Below are 20,304 nucleotides of genomic sequence, written 5' to 3'. Positions count from 1 at the left end.
TGAAAACAATTATATTTTTTTAAAGGTCTTTTGAGATAAGTAATACATTTACATTGAAAGATTACTTATGCTAATGGTGTGGTTATGTAATATGCTTATAATAAAATGTGTGTATTCTAGGTTATGTTTGAGAATTTCAAAACCTTACATTGGATTTTCCATAAGACAAGTATACCCCAAATCATTTGCGAACAAAGGAATGGGGAGAATGTTGAACATGGAAGGGTTCAAAAGATTCAAAGTAGATTGGCATCTAGCATGTGATTTGAAGACCCTAACATGCATGTAAAATGTCTCAAAAAAGAAGCTAATTTGAAGAGCCCATGCATATATCACATGTGTACTGAAAAAGAACTTAATAAAAAGAATATTTGAAATACACTTAACAAGCACCTCAAAGTTCCATATTTTAGAGAAATTTTGGGTGTTCCCTTGTTTAGAGTCCATATTTGTGCGATTCATGGTCTATGCAAAATTGTTGACAAACTAGTTTTTTTGTATACATGTTTTGCTTGGACAATGCGGCCTAGGTTTGTGTAGTTGAAGGCAATTGTAGCACTTGAGAATGAATTGTGAGATGTTGCTTTCCATGGTGGAAACATGAAGAATTAAAAGGATGAGAAGTCCATACATAATGGAATAGATACTTGAGGCATTGTGGAGAAATATTGACACAAAGGAACAATTATCAAATTTTCTAATGGTATTTTACATAATAGAATGCATCTCATTTCTTTGTAAAACATTGTTTCTTAGTAAAGTGACAATACAATGCTCAATTTTACTCCTCTATTTGTGGTGTCTTTAAAAATGACCTAGTTTTATCATGTAATTGTTACTCTATTTATTTTAAAGCTTGGTCATAAATTTTTTGAACTGTTCTATTTCAAGTAGATGCCTTTTTTCATATTCTACAAGCCTAATTGGATCATAGATACCATTCATCATGCCAAATTTTGCATATGCTAAATGGCATATACAATGTTGTACATGGCAATGAGGGCCTTGGCAAAAAGTTCATAGAGCTTCTTGTTTCTCCAAAAACAATATCTTTTCTATGTTCCACCTAATAGGATACCCTCAGACAACATATCTTGATAGGGTCTCCAATGTAAAAAGAGGTAACTCTAAACTTTCCCTCTTAAATAGTTATAGTGAAAAAAGTAAACTTTGAAAATATAAGGTTTTTAATATAATCTAAGGTAGAGTCCTCACCTTAATCTCCCTTTCATTTACTGATTGTACAACCAATAAAACCATCCTCATATTAGGAAAGATAAAAAATAGCAAACATACAAATATATCTAGTGAGTTATAGTAAAATTATTATGACAATTAATATGGATTCCAAATGAACTTGTGAAAAAAACATTTTGATTTTGATCTCAAAGCAGCTTCTCACTCCACATTGGATTCTAGTTTGGCCAATCTACAAGGACTTGGAAGTCAAGTCCTTGTTTGATTTGCCTAAGTGAGATACATTCACTTTTTCCTACACTGCTTCCAATTCTTCCCTTAAGGGAAGGGTTGACTCATATCGAAATGGGTCCTTATAAATTATGGTCAAAATTCATGTTGTTACAAAGTAGTATTCTATATCCTTGACATTTTAATCCACAAGAAAATACTTATTCTTGTATGGAACAATAAATTTAGAATTTGTTTCAAGATTTTGTGCAATGATATCTAGATTATAGTCCTCCCTAATGTTAAAAAGGTCCCAGATATTAAATAGGCAAACATATTGCCTTTTGCAAATAGGTAAAGTGGGCAATAGAGTTGTAGAAACCTCATTATTTTCCTTCCCAATCTCCTCTTGCTCATTAATTGAACCCAATTTTGTGTTCCCCCTCTCAAAGATTCCCTCTCACATGCCATATGTACTAGCTATGAGATCTCTTGCACTTCGTCAATCTTATCTTCAACAAGTTGTGGTGTATATTTTGGGTCTTGGATGGTCTATTTCCCTTCAATCCCTAGCAACACATGCAGAAAGTAAATCAACATGTCAAGTATTCCATGATACAACATTGTTGATTGTGTGTAGGGCATTGCAAATCTTCCTTCTTCATGCCCTCCAAAATCCTCAACATTGTCCTATTGAGCGTTATGCGTAGGGTCTTTTCAAGAGAATATCACTCATATGAATGTACCAAAGGCCCTCAATATGAATCTCTCCAATACATTTCTACTCCACAAAATTGTTCTCATGGTTCTCCAAGTACACTTGTGAGACCCTCATTTATTCCTCCATAGAGACAATAATGGAAAACACCTGGGATATTTGTGGTAGGAAATTTTCTTATCACCACTCAAGAAAGGAAATCTAAAAACATTTTGCTAGGGGTGCCTCCCTCATGCCTCCACTCCTCCTAGACTCTTGTGGAGGAGTGTTAGGAGTGACTTCACTCCTTAGAGGCTCTTGAGGCACCTCCATATGTTGCAACTTAGAAGCATCCATCCCCAAACACATATCTCTATAAGAAACTCCAATGGGCATTAGATTTCAAGGTTAACATACAACTCAAGAGGGGGCTAGGGACCCACACAACATGGGGGGGGGGGGGGGGGGGAAGAGGGGATGTGCTAAAAATATCCATTCCCCCTCCCCCTTATGCTCTGTAGGTCATCTCAAGAAGGGGGACTGATACAATTTGGGGGTGGGGGGGGGGAGAGGGGATGTGCATAAATCTTGAGGCTCCCCTTCCCACATTGTGCAAGTGGCCCCCACAACAAAAGGGAGGTACAAAAGACTTGAACCCCCCCCCCAACATTGTGTGGATCTCGGTGGGGGGGCTTCACACAACATTGGGGGGATGCAAAAATCTCGAGGTCCCCTCTTGAGTTGTGTGGGTTACCCCCTCATGACATACACGATGTGAGGGGGTGCCCTTCAAAAATCTAGATGGAGTAAGCTTGCGTTGTAAGGGTCCCTATGGGATGGCGTGCACAATGCAAGGTGAGGGTCTCCATATTTGTAGAGGTTACCCCCTTGCATCATATGCTACATCATTAATTGAAAAAAAAATGACTTCGGACGAGGGTTGCACCTTATGAGAGGACCTTTCATTGAGAGTGTGTGTATATGTGTGTATGTGGGTGTACACTATGAGCCGATAGAAGAGAGACAAGCAAAGAGAGATCACAAAAATAGGGGGAGAGAGAGAGAGACAAAGACAGAGACATATACAGAGACAGAGACAGAGACAGAGACAGAGATAGAGAGACAGAGAGTGACACACACACAAAGAGAGAGAGAGAGAGAGAGAGAGAGAGAGAGAGAGAGAGTTCACAAAAATAGCAAATGGAGAGAGATAGATCACAAAAATAGCAAACACAAAGGAGAGATATAGACGAGGATGTGAATATTGCCACACAAAAAAGAGGTCTAATGGACTCATGAGCTACTTACTCCCCTCCTGTGAATCCTTGCAAAGGGTGAATCAACCTATTTATTTCTATTTATATTTTAAAGAAGAAAAGACTCCCATATGCTTTTGCAGAGGGGACCTTTTCTAGTTTAGTTGCAGTTCGTCACCATACTAATCATTGGCAATTTCTCCCCTTATCAACATCTTCATCGGGCTAGTCACCATCAATGGTAGTGCCATGCTCACCGTCTCCATGGTTCTCTATATAGTGCCGTTCACTACTAGACCCGTTGCCTGCCACCAGCCTCCTCCATCCCATGGCTTTATCGAGGTCCACTGATGGAAGTTGCAATGTGTCACCACTATATGGAGATGCAAGAAGCTAGAACAATAAGGATTTAACATGTAAATAATAGAGATGCCATGTCACACTGACATAAATGGCCACTAGATCACTGCTAGCTCAACCATTTATGGCCCCAAGTGTTGCACACATGGCAATTGCATATGTAATCATATCTATACACCATAATTAATTTTCATACATATGAGTAAACATTTTTTATGATGTCACATGGAGTGATTTTAGCATATGTAATCGCCTTATATAAGTCAAATTTGAGATTAAAATTTTCATTTCACACATTACATGCCTGTTTGAACTCTATAGCTTTCTCATGGTGTGGTGAAGATTCTTAAGGGAATCTAAAATCTTGAGGATATCCCCTTGCATTGTTCGGGTTTAGGGGGAGGGGGATATCACACAACATGAGGGGAGGGGGGTCTGAATTTTGGAGGACCCCCCCTCATGCTATTGGGGTCTGAGGAGGGATACCACACAATGCAAGGGAAGAGGGATCCAAAATCTCAAGGATCCTCCCTCACATTTTTTAGGTCCTAGGGGGGAGAGGAGTACCAAAAAATGCGAGAAGAGGGTGGTCCAAAGTCTTGATGAACCCCCCCCCCCTTTTTCATTGTTAAGGCTTGCGAGGGCAGGGGGTACTACAAAAAATAAGGGGAGGGGGGTCCAAGATCTTGATGACCTCCCCCTTGCATTGTTTGAGCACCTCCTTTCCTTCTTATGCAAGGGCCCAAAGCCGCACAATGCAAGAGAGAGGCCTCGTGATTTTGGAACCCCGGGGTCCTTGCTGCATTGTGGGGCTTCCAAATTTTTGACCTTTTACATTTTAGAGTTATAAAGCTATCTCTTTTATTTTTTTATATAGATGGCTAGGACAAAGCAAACCACTAGAATGGTATCATTGAGACACCAACACATTTTCCAACATGGATTAGCCGGTAGGGAGATTGTGCAGTAATGAACGTAAACCAATCCTATGAAGAGCATGTATACACTGAAGGGTAAAACTCAATAAAAGAGATACCAACAACAATATGGGTTCATCCTCAAGGAACTAAGGATCATGAATGTTTCAAGGGAGAGAGGGGGACAAAAGAGAGGTTACTCTCCCTCACTCTTGAAGATTGCTGTCGAAGGGTTTTCGAAAACAAAGTCATGTCCACAGAGGACCTTCACGAATTTCAAGATAGAAGATCAATCAAGCGAATAAGCAAGACAAGAAAATGATGCCAAGACTTTGTTTTATTTCTGCCAATAACAAATACAAGGTACAAGATGAAGAAACCCGAGCAGCCTCTGGGCTTAGGCCACCCATATATAGTTGTCTTCAGTCTTTTCTTCACCAGCGTGATATAGTCCGATTCTACAAATAATTCCATTCAAGATAGTCTTGTAAGAGAAGGAATCTGACAAAAACTCATCTCCTAGACATCAAACAATGATGCAAAATAGTGCATAATAGGTGAGCAGAACCGGTTGTGACTGTATATTAAGGCTCCGATCAAACGAAAATAAGGCTTAAATAGAAATTGTTCCTTGAGAGAAGATCCTGGTAGACCAACATGGCGGCAGCTATGGTTCAAATTTTTTTTTCTAATTTAAAGCAACAGATTCGATCACTGAGAGACCAAGCTGGTGTGCAACATGGAGTAGTGGAAGTCGTTTTCCTCTGACAAATTGTGTCGGGGAAGTGGCAGCTTCTTGCAAGCGTACATTGTAGGGAAGCTCCACAACTTTAAAGTGGTGATTCTCTCCTCCAACTTCCTTAGCAAAGTAGACAAGATCTTCAAGAGAGATATGTTTCTTGTAAGAGGTATTTGACCAAAATGCACTCCAAGTAGCTACACTATATGTTGTAATCTTTCCTGCTTGCACACATTCCTCAAGACCAACGAATGCACTCTTTACCCGATTGAACACTGTTTGCCGAGGGACAAGTGAGAGCTGAATCTGTGGTAGACCAATATGTTGATGCTAATGACTGAGGCACAGAAGTCGGCCGGTGCTTGTATAAGAGTCCCTGACTGTCTCTCCCTCTACATATAATCTCTGTGTCAGTCTCTCTCTGAAGAACTATATTCATCAAATGAGTCACTGTTACTTGTACCATAGAAGCCTACGGCTGTGGCATTATCCAAAACAGATGGTCTCAGCTCTTTTGTTGTCCAATTAATTGCTTCAACCACCCTCTTAGTAGCTTGTACCCTGCCGTTAAGAATGTCCTCTTTGACTTAAGGTGTCCATCGGGTGCTAATAGGAGTTCTAGCTGTTGAGATATTGAGCTCCACTCGTGATACGCCAGGGTGACCGTTGTGTATTTATGTCACCGACTTGTCAGTTGCAGATGTGATTGGTACACCGCCCATGAATAATAGCTAGATGACAGCTATCCTTATCTACTCTAGTTCGTGGCTCAGTTAGTATGCCACCTTAGTTAGTTGAGTTTGGTTTGAGACCCATATATAGGGTTCTTCTATTTCTTTTTATGAGACTTCTTTTTGGCTTACACAACTAAGAAGAGGAAAAACTGTTTTCAGCCTCCATCTCTGTGTGTATTCCCCCATTGTGCAAGCAAGAAAGCTTTAAGTGAGACTCCTTCCTTCTCTCCCACAATCTTGACATGGTATCAGAGCCTTGTTCATGGTAAGGAGCTCAAGAAAGCAAGCCAAGCTCGCGGTGTTCTGGTAAGAGGAGCAGTGTTGCTTTCATTTTCTGTTTTGGGAGTAGATCTCTGGAGGCAGCACAGCCAGAAATTGCAAGAGTGCATTGTCTCAGGTTGAGACGCCCTTCGTGGTGAAGCAAGAGGGCAGTATATGCTGTGGGCAAGGGCTTTAGCCCTTAGTGACCCTGTTTTTTTTATTTGAGGCCATTTCGGGGCCTGTTTTGGAGGCGGAAGTTTTCTGCACGCACTCAGGAAAAAGCCCTGTTTTATGCTGTGCGACCACTGTTCTACAGGTCGGTGAAAAGTTACCACAGAAATTGCATCATATGCTTGTGTGCAGAGACATTGGGAGTTACAGAATCATCCTTAGTTCCTATTTATGCAAAATCGTCACTAGGAAGTGACTGTGTGGTCAAATACCACTTTCGCTAGTTTTGCAGATTTGCCCTTGTGAGGGTGAAGCTGTATTTTTTGCAGTGACAGAATTTTTTGCAGTATTCTGTAATGGCGTCTGATTCTCTTTCACAGATTGTAACTGAAAATCTTGACAAGAACAACTTCCAAGCATGGAAGTTTAGAATGATGAATTTCCTTATGGGAAAAGGATACTGGGAATTTGTTGCAGGAAATGAAGAAGAACCAGTTCTTCCTGATGTTCCCAATCAACAGCAAATGCCGGCATTCAAAGCATGGCATGAGAGAGCCAGGAGAGTTATGTATTGGCTGTCTATCAGTATTTCAGACTCTATGATTGTGCATATTTAGGATGCAAGTACGCCAAAGGAGGCATGGGATACTTTGTCAAAAATGTATAGCACAAATACGCAAGCTAGGAAAATGCAGCTCAAGTAAGAATTGCATAATGTGCAAAGAGAAAATATGAGTATCAATGACTACCACATGAAGGTGAAGAAGATTGCAGATGCACTTGCTTCCATTGGGTCGCCAGTGGAAGATGATGATTTAGTTTCTGTGACCTTCAATGGTCTAGGAAAGGATTATGCACAGTTTCGGACATCCATTTCAGTTCGTGAAAGATTTCCTGATTTTGAGGAGTTGATTGCTCTTCTAATTTCTGAGGAGCAGAGAAATGGTGGTGCCTCTTCTTCAGGAGAAACTTCAAAATAAACTGTCTTCTACTCAAATGCTGGAAGAGGTAGAGACAGAGGTAGAGGAGGCCGATTTGGAGGCTGTGGTAGAAATCAAAATATGCAGCAAACTCAAGAAAACCAGTCCTATGGAGGAGGACGTGGTAACTCTAGAGGCAGGGGGATCCAAAGAGGTTGTGGTGGATGGCAAAGAGGCCAAAATGCAAACAGTAATGTTGAATGCTACTACTGTGGTAAAATGGGTCATATGGCTAAAGACTGCTATAAAAAGCATAATGACATCATGAATGGAAAACTGCAACAAGGGAATTATGCATCTTCTAGTAGACAGGGTGATGACAGAAATGAGCATTTGTTTATGGTGCAGCACATGAATAATTATGTGACAAGTGTAGAAGAAAGCAACGATGTATGGTATGTTGACTCAGGTGCGTCAAACCACATGACAGGTCATGCAGAATGGATGGAGGATGCAAGGAAAATGGAAAAAACCAGGATTTGTGGAGACTAGTGATGATACTGCACATCCTATTGTGCAGATTGGAAAAATTCCTTTGTCTATGCAGGATGGGAAAAAGAAATACCTGCCCGATGTATTTCATGTCCCGAATATCACCAAGAATCTAGTTTCTGTTGGTCAAATGGTTGAGCAGGGCTTGCAGGTCAGATTTAATCTTCATAGATGCTTTGTTGAGGATATGAAAAATAAAGGTCGCTTGATAGCAAAAGGAAAGAAGAAGGGAAGAATGTTTACGTTGGATGCAGACATGCCTGAATTGAGTGCAGCAATGTTTGCACATGGGACCGGTGTAGTTGCAGATATTGATATCTGGCATAAACGCATTGGTCATGTTAATGTACAGCGACTTAAATCAATGCAAGCCCAAAATATTGTTGCAAGATTGCCAAAATTCAAGGTTGCAGAAATGCATAAGGTATGTGAAGCCTGTAAATTTGGAAAACAGGCAAGGAAACCATTTCCTAGACATGTTCAAGAGAGTAAGAAGCCATTGGAATTAATCCACTCTGATGTGTGGACTACTAAAGCTGCATCTCTTGGAGGCTGTCATTATTTTGTCACTTTTATTGATGACTATACCAAAAAAGTTTGGGTGTATTTTATGAAAAAGAAAAGTGAAGTTTTTGGGCATTTCAAAACTCTTAAAGCTATGGTTGAAAAAGAAACAGGTCTACAAATAAAATGCCTAAGGTCAGATGGAGGGGGAGAGTACCTCTCAAATGAGTTTGCAAGGTTCTTGCAGGAGCATGGCATAAAGCAGCAATATTCATGCAGTCATACCCCACAACAAAATGGAATTGCAGAAAGGAAAAACAAGCATATTGGAGAGGTATCTCGTGCCATGCTCAATGAAAAAGACCTGCCAGATTTTTATTGGGCTGAAGCAGTTGCTACAGTAGTCTACATAATGAACAGGACTCCCACTGCAGCAATATATGGGATGACTCCAGAGGAGAGGTATACTGGTAGGAAACCAGATATTTCTCATTTGAAAATTTTTGGTTGCATTGCCTATGTACATGTGCCAGATGAGTTGAGATCCAAGTTGGATCCAAAAGCTGAGAAGTGCATCTTTATTGGTTACTCTTTGCAGCAAAAAGGGTATAGATGCTATAACCCTTCTACTCATAAGTTTACAGTGAGCAAAGATGTTTTTTATGAGATGAGTAGCTGGTATAAACTAGTAAATGTGATTGATGATGTAGATGCACAAAATGGTAATGCTACACAAAATTCACAGCAGCAGTCACAAAATATTAGTGGACCTGGAGCGTCCTCTAGCAGTGGTTCACATTCTTCGCCATGGACAGGCAGATTGAGATCAGGAGAATCTTCTCAAAGCAATGCAGATAGTGGTATGCAGGTATCACAAAAAGGAAAAGAAAAGGTTGATCAGCCCATGTTTGATGTGAATGCAGGTCACTCTTATGTGGATGGTGAATCCAGTGGCTCAGAACACAGCATTGATGATGAGTTGGGTATTCCTTCTATTGTTACACCTGGAGTAAGGAAGACCAAGGATGTTTTGAGAGCATCTGGGAGTGAACCTATTTTGCGCAGGTCTACGAGAGCTAGGTATCCTGTGGATAGGCTGAAATATGATGGATCTACAACCATTCACTATGCATATATGGTCAAAGTGATACAAGAACCAGGACCCACTTCTTTTGAGCAAGCCATGGGAAAAGAAAAATGGGAGAAAGCCATGGATGAAGAAATGGATGCCTTGGAAGCAAATGCTACATGGGAATTGGTACCTTTGCCTAAAGGTAAGAATGCAATTGGCTGTAAGTGGGTTTATAAGGTGAAGCACAATGCAGATGGTTCTGTGAACAGATACAAGGCAAGATTAGTAGTCAAGGGGTATGCATAAACATATGGCATTGTCTATGAAGAAACATTCAGTCCGGTTGCAAGGATGGCAACCGTAAGAGCGGTCATTGCTATGGCTACATCAAAGGGATGGTCTTTACATCAAATGGATGTAAAGAATGCCTTCTTGCATGATGATTTGCAAGAAGAGGTCTATATGGAGCAGCCACCAGGTTATGTGCATGCTGTTCATCCTGAGTTTGTTTGCAGGTTGAAGAAAGCCTTGTATGGCTTGAAACAAGCACCTAGAGCATTGTCTGACAAGATAGGACAGTATCTTGTCACTATTGGTTTTCAGATTTCCAAGGCAGATTTCTCACTTTATGTGAGAAAAACAGAGAAATGTATTATGCTACTTGTCATTTATGTTGATGATTTGATTATGACAGGTGACAGTGATGAAGATATCCTTCATGTGAAAATGCTATTGAAGCAAAAGTTTGAAATGAAGGATTTGGGAGAGCTGCGTTATTTCTTGGGCATTGAGGTGATTAGATCACCAAGTGGGATACAGATCTTGCAGAGGCAGTATGGATTGGACATGCTATCCAAATATGGGATGACAGGCTGTAAGCCTATTTCAGTTCCTTTGGAGCAGAATGTGAAGCTGGAGCACAGATGCAGGTGAGCTTCTGGAAGACCCTACTATGTACAGACGCAAAGTAGGAAGCTTGATTTATATGACTATTACCAGGCCAGATTTGAGCTATGTTGTTGGATTGGTAAGTCAGTTTATGCAGGCTCCAAGGAAATCGCATTTGGATGCGGCTAGACGGATACTCAGGTATGTGAAGTCCACATTGCAGTATGGACTATTTTATGAGACTGGGGTTCAGATACAGTTGCATGGATACACTGATGCTGATTGGGCTGGTAGCATTTCTGATAGACGATCTACCAATGGATATGTGTTCTCTTTTGGGAGTGTTGCAGTCACTTGGAGCAGCAAGAAACAACCTACAGTTGCCTTATCCAGCACAGAGGCTGAGTACAAGGGTGCAGCAATGGCTGCATGTGAGGTAGCTTGGTTGCATAAGCTACTTTATGATATGCATCAGCCTACAGATGGGCCAATTGTCATTTATTGTGACAACATGAGTAGTATACACTTGGCAAATAACCTAGTCTATCATGCTAGAACAAAGCACATTGAGGTGCATTATCACTATGTGCGGGAGAGGGTTTTACTAGGTCTTATTGATCTAGTTTATGTCAGCACAGAGGATCAGGTAGCTGACATATTCACGAAGGCATTGGGTGCAGAGAAGCTGCGCAAGTTTAGAGACCTGCTTGGTGTGCAGGAATTGGGATTGAGCTCGAGGGGGAATGTTGAGATATCGAGCTCCACTCGTGATACGCCAGGGTGACCGTTGTGTATTTATGTCACCGACTTGTCAGTTGCAGATGCGGTTAGTACACCGCCCATGAATAATAGCTAGATGACAGCTATCCTTATCTACTCTAGTTCGTGGCTCAGTTAGTATGCCACCTTAGTTAGTTGAGTTTGGTTTGAGACCCATATATAGGGTTCTTCTATTTCTTTGTATGAGACTTCTTTTTGGCTTACACAACTAAGAAGAGGAAAAACTGTTTTCAGCCTCCATCTCTGTGTGTATTCCCCCATTGTGCAAGCAAGAAAGCTTCAAGTGAGACTCCTTCCTTCTCTCCCACAATCTTGACACTAGCCAGATTAACAACTGCAATGGAGCCCAGGAAAAGTATTGCATGCATTTGAAATCGATCGTCTTAGGATCCGAACTTTATGACCATCTGACAGAAGCCTTGCCACTAATTTTCTTCCAATAAATCCAGTTGCTCCTGTGATGGACACAATCATCTTTTTTGACTTATTGGTGCTAGACTGATCTGCTTCAAATACAATGTCAAAACGCTTGTAACATCTATGCCGACCTCGTTTTTGTCCCCAATCGACAATGTATCTTCTGCCTGATGACCTTCCTCTATGCTTTTTCCCAAAAGCTTTTTATAGCTAAGCTTTTTCCTTAGCTTTCACTAAGCATTCAGATTTAATGGCGCCCGCTTTTGCCAGAATAGCTTTAGCAATAGATGCAATAACATAAGGGCCATGATCGCACTTTTTCAAAGCATCCACACTTTTGGTCTTTCTTTGAGGCCTGGGGCCATTTCGATTGCAGCAACCCATAGTTGTCCACTTGTAGGGCATTCTTGTATTTCTTCTTATCTTAGATCCAGGATTTCTTGTATTGCTTTGACAGCTTCAACAATCTTCCTTAGCATCGGTTTTTTTAAAAATATTTTTGACATGCACACACGCACACGTATTCATTCACACACACAGAGAGATAAATGCACATAGATAATATTATTTGCAATAGAACGAAGTCCCAGCACACACTTGGGTTTGAGATGATAACTGGAAACACACTTATGGAAAAGCTAGGGTTCATACACACACAAATATGCAAGCCACATGCAGAACAAAATGCAAACACAACAAGTAGGTATACACAAAACACGAATGTCACATACACAAACTTTTTGGTGGATTCCAAACCTCGGATGCACAGCAGCACAACATCCACCCCCTCTGATCCTGCGCATCCTCCGGATGGGCCAACTACCCATGATCATTATCATCTAGGTCTGATGCCAGGAGGCATATTCCACGGTGGATTCCGTGAGGTTTTGCGATGGATTCCGTAAAATTTTATTACCGGGGCTCATACACAAGGTGGATTATTTGTGCGAAAAGTCGATGGGGATGCCTATACTTTTTGGGAATTTTGTTAATTTAATGTGTAAGTGGGTGATTCCATAACGGGTGATTCTGCAAAATACATATTTAAATTAATAAACGTTTATGAGTTTAGAGTGCGCACTCATAATAAATTAAGGTTAGGATTGATTTCTAACCAATTTATTTCTGTAGCTAAAGATTGCTAGGTATTCACTTTTGTCAGTTTAATTGTATTATTTTTCTAACAATTGTGAATGCTTTAGTTGATGTGTAGAGCAAGCAGCGATGGTAGTGGTAAGCATTGGAGGATAGCGTGTATTCAAATTATCATCAAATTTTTATGGGCATGTATCTTAGGCATGGAATCCATATTTTGTCGCACTTATTTATTAAAGCGCTTGATATTTATTTATTATTTTTGTATGCCCATGGGCGCACGATTTAAATATTTGTATTGGACATTGTATTTGGGTACCGCCTGACTTCTTGGGCGCCCAGTAGCTTTAATTCTTTACTGGCACAAGAGCAAACACAAAAGCTAAAGTGTGCTATTTTGTAAATTGGGCTATTTCTTGAGCTTGAAGATGAATAATATATAAAATACATGCTTTGTGGAGCGCTCCCACAAGGCATAGGGGGAGATTGCACCCAATTTGTCTCTTGCTTCATGTCGTGCAAGCTTTCTTCATTGTTTTTTTGTGCAAAAAGTAGAGTTATTTTATTCTTGGGGGCTTCTAACGCTCACTACGCGCGCATACGGCGTCCGATCTGTGCAGCGAAGCTTAGATCAAGAGCTTCGAATTGCTTACCATGTCGCGCGAAGGCGGAGCTCCTGGAATGATCGAGCTCTACAGTCAGTCTTGTGGCAAACGGTCAATACTAGCATGTTCCTGGTAGTCAAGAACCCCCTTCTGTACCCTCTGATCGTGAAGGACCTCTCATGATAGGCAAAGGACCGGTGAAAAAGCTTCTACATCAAGTCATTTTGTTTGAGAAGTTACAAGGAAGAAAGAAGAGAAGTTTATAAACATTAAAGTGTCATGCTTAAGGCTTAAGCTTTAAAAGCTTAAAGCCCTTCAAATTGTCGATTCACTGCAGCAGTATGTCGTCAGAATCAATGGCGTAAAAAAAACGTCCCCCCCTCAAAAAGCGAAACGGCGGCACATATTTCCTTAAGCTTCATAAAGCTTAAATCCATTAAACTTATAAAGCTTAATCACCTAAATCACATTAAGCTTTACACTTACTCAACCAACAAAACTTACCTTCCTAGCGGCTGTTCATATTACTTGTAAGCTAAACTGGTTTTGGAGCTCCAAGAAGTCCCTGTTCACACTTGCAATCTTGCTGAACCAGTTTCAGCAAAAGCAGAAGTTCACACGTAGACTATACGCAAACTATACGCAAAGTTATTTTCTTGGAAGACGGTTGTGACATCGAATTTCACAATCGTAAAGGAGAAATACTACAAAAGCCAAACTAAAAATCTATATACAAGCCTTGTAAACCCGCCTTTGAGCTACGCTCATCCCGCTAACAAGGTTTCGAGTGTGTGAGGCCTTTTGGAATTCTGTAGGATGACTGATCAAAACATGGATGATCTTATGGCTGAAGGTGATCTACCTAAACCAACAATAGAGCAAAAGTTGGATTTGATTATGATGCAGCTGCAAGAGGAACGAAGAGCACGACAAGCTTTGCAAGCTTAATTGGCCAATCTGCAATGATCTACAACCGACCAAGATGGATTGCAACATGAAGATCTTATATGACGTACCATCCATGCAACACTTGAAGCCCAATCTATTCGAAAAGAAACAAAGATAAGTAAAAGAAACTTCAATTTTCTTACTTTCAATGGATCATGCGATGGAAAGACTGTTCTTGCTTTTATTAGTCAATTTGATGATTATTTCCATGAAGAAACATATGTTGAGAAAGACAAAATTAAATGTGTCACTAACCATTTAGTTGACCGAGCATCCTTATGGTGGACTGTGGTCCGCAAAAGCGTTGATTGTCCCACCACTTGGGAGACTTTCCAAAAGAAATTTTTGCAGAATTTCCTTCCTCCCCAACTCCACGAAAAAGAAATCAAACAATGGGATCTTCTACAACAAAGGGATCGCAAACCTATTTCACAATATATGAACGTTTCTGGAATGCTCTATTGCAACTACGAATGCTCGAAGATGTACATGAAGCAACTCATAAACGCAAGTTTATGTATGGCCTACTTGGACATTTTTATGCAGACGTCAATATGTTCAAGCCAACGACTCTTGAAGATGCAATTTCCTTGGCCCATGACACTGAAGACAAAATTCGCGGACGAGACAAGTGACCACAACAATTCCCAACTAATGATGACTTTGGTCCCAAACAATTCAATTCAAATTTTCGAAGATTCAATCAAAGTCATTTTCTTCCATCTTCATTACATAAATCTTAGACACAACCACATGCTTTTCCATCAAACATAAATCCAAACCCTAAGCCATCCCTACAGTCAAATCCCAACATTCTTAAACTTCTTGCCATTACCAATAATGTATCCAAAGCAAAATCCATAGTTTGTTACAAATGTCATCAACCTGGACATCTAGCAGCCAATTATCAATCCAAAAAGCCATCTGTTTTCATATGAATTATCTAGGAGCAATAGAAGATGAAGAACGTGAAGAGATGCCAGACTTTACGGAAGAAGATGACGACATTGGTACTACTTATGATACTTTGCCAGGTATGCCAACTCCCCATTCCTTATTAACAATGAAATGTTTTGTGCATGGTAAATAAAATATTATTTTACATGATGATGGGAGCACACATGACTTTTTTTTTGCAAAATTGGTCAAAGAATTGAATTTACATATTGTTTCTACACATTATCGCATCAAGGCTACATTCCTAGGTACGAGATATAATGGAACACAAGAGGTGCATAATTTAGAAATTAAAATTAGTGATTATATTGAACGAAGACATTTCTTAGTTGTACCTTTGCAATCTAGTGACATTATCTTAGGAATGCCCTGGCGTCATCAATACAATCCTGATATAGATTATTCTACACATTCAATTAAAATTTATTTTCAAGGAAAACAAATCACACTGCATGGTATGCACGCTTCCAATAATTTTCCATTGCTTACTCATACTCAGGCTAAACGTGCATTACGTAAAAGTAACAAATCCTATTTAATATGGGTAAATGAAATTCAAGATAAATAAAAATAGATGCATCCTAGGCATGCACAATTCCTTGCCCAATTTCAAGATTGTTTTGCTGCTAATTTACCACCTAGATTACCACGTTCACGTCCTGAAGATCATAAGATAGATTTAATTCCTAGAACACAACCACCATGTAAAGCACCATATAGACATAACCAAATTGAGCATAAAGAAATTTAAAACCAAATAGAAGAATTGCTTAACAGAGGATTAGTTAGACCTAGTAGTTCTCCATTTGGTGCACTTGTCTTATTAGTGAAAAAGAAAAATAATACCTATCACATATGCATTGATTATCGTGCCCTAAATAAAATTACTGATAAGAATAGATATCCAATTCCTAGGGTAGATGATCTTATGGATAAGCTACAAGGATCTGCCATATTCAGTAAGATAGATCTTAAATCTAGATATCATCAAGTAAGATTGGACAAATCTGATATATTCAAAACTGCATTTAGAATACAATTTGGACACTATGAATTTCTGGTTATGCCTGTCAGTTTAACTAATGCACCAGCCACATTCAATCGTATGATGAATCGCATATTTTTGAAACATCAGCATTGTGTCATTGTTTTCTTTGATGACATATTAGTTTTCAGTAAAAATGAGAATGAGCATTATGAACATTTGTCTTTAGTTTTTACGTTATTAAAAGACAATAAATCACTACAAGGGAATGGGGCAATAGCGATGCCGATTAGTGACGGCGGATATCGGCGTCGCTATAGGCGTCGCTATTGGCGTCTCTATATGCATCGCTATTTGCATCGCATTTGCGACGCATATAGCGACGCCAATAGCGACGCCGCAGGGAAAAAAAGCGCGGCCGAAACTAGAGCGCCGTTTTCATTTTCTTTTCTTCGCCTTTTGAGAGCGAGAGCGAGGGAGAGAGCGAGGGAGAGAGCCAAGGCTTTGTGAGAGAACAGGAGGAAGAGACTTGCTGCCGCCGCCGCCGCCGCCACCGCCACCGTCGTTCGCGAAGGAGAGGAGGAGCCCTCGTTACAAAGAGAAGCCGCCCACGCTCGCCATATCTCATTGGTGAGTCTCCCTCTCTCTTTCTTTTACTTGTTGAAGGTTTAAATCGTTCTCTTTTGTTTGTTTAGGAGAGGAAATGAAAGAGAAGGAGAGGGAGAGGGAGAGAGAGGGAGAGAAAGAGAGGGAAAGGGAGAGGGAGAGGGAGAGAAAGAGAGGGAGAGTGCATTCTCTCTCTCTCTCTCCCTTTTGCTTGTTTAATGTTTAAATTACTTTCTTTTTTGCTTGTTTAGGAGAGGAAACGAGAGAGTAAGAGAGAAAGAGAGGGAGAGGGAGAGGGAGAGGGAAAGAAAGAGAAAGAGAAATAAAGAGAAAGAGAAATAGAGGGAGAGGGAGAGGGAGGGGGAGGAAATAGGAGAGGGAGAGAAAGAGAAAGAGAGGGAGAAGGAGGGAGAGTGCATTCTCTCTCTCCCTCCCTCTCCCTTTTGCTTGTTTAATGTTTGAATCACTTTATTTTTTGCTTGTTTAGGAGAGGAAATGAGAGAGAAAGAGAGTGAGAGGGAGAGGAAGGGGAAGGAAATGAGAGAGGGATAGAAAGAGAAAGAGAGGGAGAGTGCATTGTATCTCTCCCTCTCCCTTTTGCTTGGAGGATGTTTAAGTCACTTTATTTTTTGCTTGTTTAGGAAATGAGAGAGAAAGAGAGATAGAGAGGGAGAGGGAGAAAAAGAGAAAGAGAGGGAGAGGGAGAGGGAGAGGGAGAGGGAGGGTGAGGGGAAGGAAATGAGAGAGGGAGAGAAAGAGGGAGGGGGAGGGAGAGGGAGCGAGGGAGAGGGAGAGGGAGAGGGAGAGGGAGAGGGAGAGGGAGAGGGAGAGGGAGAAAGAGGGAGGGAGAGGGAGGGGGAGGGAGGAAATGAGAGAGGGAGAGAAAGAGAGGGAGAGGGAAGGGAAGGAAATTTAAGATAATATACATATTGATAATGGTATGCAATGTGCTTTGCATACGGCCACGTACTTCATCAAAATGAACCCAAAATTATTGTTATAGAAGAAGAAACCCTTAAATTGAGTACAGGATAATTTCTCTCAGGTCTTATGACTATGAGTAGAATTGATTGAAATAAATTTTATTACTATAGTTATCAAATTTCATAGATGGCGCGCATTAATTTTAAAATGGATTACTTATACTCAAAGCCGAGATATAACAAAAAATTATCTACCAGGACAAACAAATCGTTGAGCATGATACAAGGCCGAGATATAACATCAGAAAATCTCTCGACTACTATATACAATGCAAGGTTTATGGTCAACTTGCAACTTGACGTACATCTCCATAAAGCTATCCATTTAAGCCTCGTTTGCTATAATGTAGATAAGATGGCAAACGAAGAAGGTCCTATTGTTCAAGACCGCGAGTCGTATCTTAATCAACGTGTCCCATGTCCTTGCTCTCAATGCAAGTTGGCAATTAGACGAAAACGCCGATTATCTATAGAACACGTACGACGATTTGGTGAGTTTCAATCTGAGATCATTGATCAGGCGATTGCAGATTTTCAGCAAACGGTAATTTGAAGTTAGCATTTTTCATGCATTGTACTCTCAAGCTAATTGAAAACCATACACAATAAGATTGGGTCTTGTTGGCAAATTTTGTATCCAGAGGGGTGATGTCTCGACCCAAGGGGGAGTGCACCCTTTGCGGCCAATTAGAAGAGTTCGTGGACGTGCGATGGATGGATTGCAGGAGCCAATCGACCACTCGCAAGGCCCATCTATACTGTCAATGCCAGAGGAGACAGACAACCTTCCCGACTTGCCTACAATCTTGGAGCCTGCGATGGAGGCAATGATCGATGCATTGATTCCCATGGATGTTGAGACATCTGACCCGCTTAGAGAGGAAGCATCCATACCATTATATGATGGGTGCCGAGTATCTCGGTTGAAGACATTGCTTGCACTCTTAAGTGTGCAAGCAAAATACGGTTGGAGCGATACGAGTGTGACTGAGTTATTCAGGTACCTTGCACACAGACTTCATTGTTTTTTTTTTTAACAATATTATTGCAAACATGGATGGATTTTTCAAGGTGTTTTATGATTTTTTCAAGTTATTGAAATATCATATATTGCCACCTGCAAACACCATGCCTGAGTCTCGTGATGATGCACGACATGTTTTACGGAAGCTTGGCATGGACTACAATAACATCCATGCATGTATCAACGACTGCATATTGTTTCGAGATGAATACGAGACTATGGAGACATGTCCAAAGTGTGGTGCTCACAGGTATCGACAGGACTTGCAAGGGCAGACCATCCCTCAAAAAGTCCTCAGACACTTTTTGCTCATCCCCCGCATAAACCACATGTTTCGCACGTCTACCATGGCAAGCTTGACAACGTGGCATGTGCAGAATAGGTCCATGGATGGAGTGCAACGAATATCAGTAGATTCGCGCGCATGGAGCCACATTGACTGTACCTTCCCAGGCTTTGCGCGAGAGCCAAGGAATCTTTGGCTCGGTCTCGCCATGGATGGTGTGAACCCATTCGGTCTGCGCTCGACTTCTTACAGTGTGTGGCCTATAGTGCTTGTCAACTACAACATTCCTCCATGGCTTTCTACGAAGAAAGGACATCTCATCCTTAGCTTGCTCGTCTCGGGCCGCTACAAAGTAAAAAATATGGACGTGTATCTTCGTCCATTAGTCGATGAGCTTAAGATTTTGTGGGAGGAGGGGGTCACGGTGCAAGATATGAGCAGGCGCGATGGTCGGCGGTCAGCCAACATCAGAGCCATTCTCATGTGGACGATGCATGACTTTCCGGGATTGGGAGAGTGCTCAGGTGAGCAGACCTTTGTTCTCGCCGGTAATATCTATATTTTATTTCATTCAATCAAGTATTCACTAGGTCATGGATCGCCTTGCAAGTCTCGTTACCTCAGGTTATCATGCATGTCCATTGTGTGGGCCACAGTTAGACTCCCGAAGGTCACGAACCATGAAGAAGATGGTATATCAAGGACACACCGCTTTCTTGCCGGAGAATCATGAACTCAGGGAAGGTTTTCTTGGACGACCTCCAGCACGTATGAACGCTGCAAGCTGGTACGAGCTGAAAATGGTAAACCCGGAATCACATCCAAATGGAATGCGACGGTTCTCAGTTTTCTACGAGTTGCCATATTGGACCCACTTACAGGTCAACCACTTGTTGGATCCCATGCATATTTTCAAAAATGTGGGCAGCTTGCTATGGGACCACATCATAGGAAAGAGAGACACTATAGGGTCACGAATGGATTTAAAGGAGGTAGGTAAGATGGAGGCGCTTTGGCCGCAGTCGAGTGCTGAAGGGGGAGTGCAACTTCCTCGCGCTCCCTGGGTTTTGTATACCAAAGAAGAGCGCATTGTGAAGCAAGTAATCAAGTCTATCCGCACTCCGACGGGTATGATGCGTT

Source organism: Lygodium microphyllum, chromosome 18 (assembly GCF_053477565.2).
Source record: "Lygodium microphyllum isolate KBCC chromosome 18, Lygodium_microphyllum_v1.1.10, whole genome shotgun sequence".
Lineage (NCBI taxonomy): Eukaryota > Viridiplantae > Streptophyta > Polypodiopsida > Schizaeales > Lygodiaceae > Lygodium > Lygodium microphyllum.
The sequence above is the reverse complement of the archived record's forward strand: the minus strand, read 5'-3'. Positions refer to the sequence as shown.